Here is a 5,752-nt window from a genome sequence, read left to right on the forward strand (position 1 = left end):
AAGCTGGTCAAACAAGACCGAAATGAGAGGCAGTGGGTATGAGTTTTTAATCGTGATACGGTTCAATTCCCTGAAGTCGATGCAGGGTCGCAACGAACCGTCCTTTTTACCCACGAAGAAGAACCCCGACCCAACTGGAGACTGTGAAGGTCTGATAAATCCCTTAGCCAAGTTCTCCTGAATGTACTCTGCCATAGCCTGAGTCTCAGGACGTAACAGGGAGTACAACCTGCTCTTGGGAAGCTTAGCATTTGGCAACAAATCAATGGCACAGTCATAGGGGCGATGGGAAGGTAGTACCTCTGCAACTTTTTTGGAGAACACGTCCGCAAAATCTGCATAACACCCTGGCAATCCTGGCAAACTTAGCTGCGAGAGCCTGACTGGAAGGCTCAAGCAACTCCTGAAACAATCAGTACCCCAACTAAGAATCTCCCCAGAGACCCAGTCAAATTGAGGATTGTGGGCCCTTAACCAGGGTAACCCCAACACCAATGGGGCAAAAGTACAGACAGTCACATAAAAGGACAATTTTTCAGAGTGTGTGGCTCCAATAAACAAAGAAATCTGGCTAGTGCAAGAGGTAATTTTACCTTGGGATAATGGTTCCCCGTTTAACCCACAAATCTCAATTTCCGATGCCAAGGGTACTAAGGGAACAGAGTGTTTCAGGGCGAATTGGCGGTCCATAAAAACCCCGTCGGCCCCACTGTCCACAAAGGCCTCAGTCTTGACAGTTTGACCGAGGATCTTCAAGGTCACCGGAATGATAAAAGTCTTCTTGGGAAATTCTGACTTCTGGCCTGACAGGATATTTCCCATCACCCTCAGGCCCTGAAGTTTTCCGGCTTTTCTGGGCATGATACTACCACATGACCTTTATTCCCACAGTACAAACACAACCCCTGCTGTCTCCTCCGCGTCTTCTCACGCGAGGAGAGGCGGGTAGCCCCAATCTGCATAGGCTCCTCGGAAAATTCCTCAGAGTCTGAGGTTCCCTTGGGAAAGAAGGAAACCTCGGTCTCCCTTTCAAGCCTACGCTCTCTCAGCCGTCTATCCACCCGGATGGATAACTGCATGAGCTGATCCAAGCTATCAGGCAAGGGATATTGTACCAGTTGGTCTTTTATCTGGTTAGAAAGACCTCTTCGGTACTGGTGTCTCAGGGCTGGGTCATTCCACTGGGTGTCATGGGCCAACCTCCGAAACTCAGTACAGTAAACCTCAACTGGTCTTCGCCCTTGCTTAAGGATCAAAATCTGAGCCTCGGCTGAGGCCGTCTTGTCAGGGTCATCATACAACATGCCCAGTGCCATAAAAAAAGCATCAACACTTTTAAGCGACGGACAGTCAGGCTGCAACCCATATGCCCAGACCTGTGGGTCTCCTTGTAGCAAGGAAATCACTATGCCCACCCGCTGAATCTCCGACCCTGAAGACTGAGGCCTAAGCCGGAAGTACAGCTTGCAGCTCTCCTTGAAACAAAAGAACTGCGAGCGATCTCCAGAAAAACGATCCGGGAGATTTACTTTCGGCTCCTTAACCCCTGAAGGTGCTGCTGCTGCGGGAGTTCCGCCAGCGGCCTGGGAGGTGTGCATTTTAATGGACAAATCATTAAATTGTCGAGTCAGGACCTGCACCTGATCGACCACCTGTTGCAACGTATTTTGAGGGGTATGCTCCATATTCCCACAAAATTTCAACAGGAGTATTAGGCTGCTGAATATGTTATGCACACCAGTGCCTGCAGGAATGTACTGGTGTCTGAACTGTTATGCACACCAGTGCCTGCAGGAATGTACTGGTGTCTGAACTGTTATGCACACCAGTGCCTGCAGGAATGTACTGGTGTCTGAACGGATAGGGATGCAAAACAAATGAACTCACAGACAGACTGGGGAATATGACATTACGTACACAGAAGGTGATAGGGTAACAAAATAAACACAAAGTGAACAGAGAAGCCCAGAGGCTAAGAAACTGGGTGTCTCCCTATTATTAGGAATGCTCAGATGAAAAAAGCAAGATGTTGTGTTTTAATACGTAGAGAACCCAAAATGCTGTTGCTAAGGGCAACAGCAAAACCCTAAAGGGTTACCAACGGGTGTGGCAGTAAACTCCTTGGTCAGAGATGGAATGATAGACACAAGGAGAGTCTCCACAATCCTAATCCTCACTTGCAGTGCACAGGTTCAGCTTACTGCCACTAAACTGAATACCTGAACACCTTGCACAGTGAGACAGGATTTAGGCAGGCAGTCTGAGAATACAGCCGCAAACCTGCTAAGTTCACAGAGTAGCAAAAGAACCCCAGCAGGTTAAACGACTGACTCCAGTCTTACTGCTAGGTCTGGATTGGCAGAGTGTAGTACCAAATCCCCAGGCCTATTTGCAGTAAGCAACAACAAATACAAAGCTATACAGTACTGGCTAACTTTCAGGAACTGACTAACCAACAAAGATTCAGCTGCATCTGCTTAACCTGAGAAGAGGCCTTATAAAGCAGGTGCTGTCCACGCCCCACTCAGACCTCACAGACTGTGAGCACAAAAACCAGCAGCGGATCCCCTGCCGTGCACAGAGCCTGTAACCACTGCACAGCAAAAGACCCGAACCGGAGTATCAGCTGCGCTCAGGTTACTCCGCTAGCACTTGTCTCCCGGTTGCCATGACGACGTGGCAGCACAGGGCAGGAGACCCTAACAGTTACTGATGAAGCTGTTTCGCCTGTATAGGAAATATGAGAATTCTAACTATATGAAGTTACTTCTCTGACATTTACATGTAACTTCATATAGTTAGAATTCTCATGCTTCCTGTACAGGAGCAAATTGCTCCTTTGGTAAAGTGTAGGCTTAGAGGGGTTGGAGGCAGCACTGGACTTATTTTTATGAAGGATTGTATATATATACCTTAAAACAAAACACAATAGAAGAAAATCAATGACAGTCCCCTAAACAGGGTATCAGTCATAAATATATTTTAGGTTGGTGGTGCTCCCAGAGTCAATAATGCATATTGGGGCACTCCAAAATATAAATTATGTTAAAACTTAACTTTGATTGAATTTATTTTATGATATTGTACAGACCTTTGTATAAAAATAATCACCCATTAAGGAACAGAAAGACGCTCACATAGGGATTTGATTGCCCAGTGTAAGCGAAAATTATGCTCCTATTTGGAGTTAAATTGTACCTGGGTGAAAATATTAAAAACAAATACAGTAAATGGAAGTGCTTATATCATCAATTATTCAAACAAAATTTCTTATAATGATACACTTCTTTGTATTAGCTCTCTTGGTATTTATATTACTGAGGCAAAATAATTTCTAAGTGTTAATGATAGATATCTTAATTTTTGGTACATATGATGACTTTCTTGGTATAAACAAAGGTAGGGCAAAGATGATTTACTGTTGATAAATGTCTAGGTTAATAATGCTCACTGATATATGTATCTCTTATATTCGATAGAAGATAGAATAGTCTTTGAAACATGAGAGGTAAGGCCAATGCTTTCTCCACCACTTCTGCTGTTTGAGGGTGTTGTACACCTACTGCACCTGATATTCCAAGGGAGTCACCCAACTTGTACTAATCAAGCCTATCAGTGCTTTGCTTCCAAGATCAGACGGATTTGGGCGTGTCCAGTGTGGTGTGGCAGTAGTATTAGTCCAACAAATTATAGAAATAGGCAGTCCTGCCTATTTCTATAATTTTTTCGAGAACTCTCTCATCCCATGCCTGATATCAATTTCCCTGCAATGCATCAGTAACAGGGCTTTGGGGCATACCAATAGGACAGCAGAAGTTCTCACTTTGGTAATTAAGCCACAACCACATACTCTCTCATTTGTTGGACTAATACTACTGCCACACCTCACTGGACATGCCCAAATCCGTCTGCTCTTGGAAGCTAAGCAGTGATAGGCTTGATTAGTACAAGCACACAGACATACATATATTTATCTAAATATACGGGGGCACCAATATTTATCTTGCCTCCGGGCGACTGGGACGAACTTACGCCACTGCTTGCAGTTTCTGAGTAGCTCCAGACCTACTCCTAGATTGCAATCACCTCAGTCCGTTTAGTTCCTGGTTTGACGTCACAAACACGCCCAGCGTCCGGCCAGCCACTCCTGCGTTTTCTGCTGGCACGCCTGCGTTTTTTAGCACACTCCCGGAAAATGCTCAGTTACCACCCAGAAACACCCACTTCCTGTCAATCATTCTCCGATCAACAGAGCGACTGAAAAGCTTTGTTCGCCCGTGAGTAAAATAGCATAGTTTTGTGTGAAATTGCTTAGCGCGTGCGCCCTGCTGTGCATACGCATGCGCAGAACTGCCGGATTTTATCCTATTAGCAATTCTGCTAAAAATAGCAGCGAGCGAACAACTCAGAATGACCACCTATGTGTCTTCAGCTAATTGTATCTTTTAATAGCTGCTTATGCTGTAAAGTTTGTAGAAATTTAGTGGTGCCCTCCAGGGGTCGGCGAGCCCAGACAGCCGCCTAAAGCTGGTAGAGTTGGCCCTGACTGTAGGTATGGAGCAGTTACAGTATTTATCAAACATTACCCCTTTGTACTTCCTAGCACCAAAAATGTGCAAGCTATGTGCCATTCTAAAAAAAGAAAACAGTAAAAATAGAAAAAGAAAAACACTATAAAAGGTGTAAAAATTAGTGTTGAAAATTGAAGGGATCAGGAAAATGTATTTCTCAATACTTTGACTGCTCGCATCATGTCCTTCCTGTTTTAAAATATAAAAAAAAAAAAACGCCCAAAACAGATAGGTGGTCTTCAATTGCTGGACATTAAAACATATTATCACACCATAGTTTTTAACAGAGTTCTTCAATAGATGAGAAATGGGGACCTAAAGCAGTGGGTTGCAATAGAAGGCTGTTACATGAAACAGCACCCTGAAATAGAGCCGTGGCTGCCCTCTCTTCTCAAGTTCTCTCCACCCCATCCTAAGATAACCCCCACACTCTCTCTTGGAAGGCCTTAAGACATCTCCCTTTTATTTCACTGGTCTTTATCCGTGTCAACTCTTCTTTTTTTTTTAGCTAACCCTAGGTTCCCACCAGGTATAAATCCCTCTCACTTTTGTAGTTGGACCTCTGTGGGTCTCTTCAGAGTATGTCAGCTGGTGAAGGATACAGGTATTAAACAATTTTCATAGAGTTAACAAAAATGGTATATCCCACATTCTGTTTTTTTGAAGTCCCTACAAGTTCAGCAAATAGAACAGCCCTTGCCAAGAGGGATCGTACCTCTTTTGAAAAACTCATCTCATCTCATCTCATCTCACCCCAGTCTCCCTCCTACATGGTATCTGCTAACTACCCCCATTCTGACCTATGCTAAGGCCTGGAAAAAAAGTCTTGGGCCTTTCCTTATCTGACCGGGATAAGACTGTTTTTCTTAAGGCCTACTCTAGCTCTATTTGTATTACTGTAAAATAGACACAGTACAAGATCTTGATGAGATGGTACAGAAACCCCTCTTTGCTTCATGCTATGTATCGCTCCACCCCTGGTTCCTGTTGGAGATGTTCCTCTGCTCTAGGTTCTCTGTGTCATGTCTGGTTGGTTTGCCCTCGTTTATCAAATTTCCGGGCTGACGTTATTGCCACCTTGCAGCAAATTTTAGGTACTAGTTAGTGTTACTCACTCTTCAAGACTGGTGCATAAATATAAAAAAAAAATTATTACTCCGGTAATCTTGGTAATGCAGCTT

The sequence above is a fragment of the Pseudophryne corroboree genome, chromosome 4, assembly GCF_028390025.1.
Source record: "Pseudophryne corroboree isolate aPseCor3 chromosome 4, aPseCor3.hap2, whole genome shotgun sequence".
Classification (NCBI taxonomy): Eukaryota; Metazoa; Chordata; class Amphibia; order Anura; family Myobatrachidae; genus Pseudophryne; species Pseudophryne corroboree.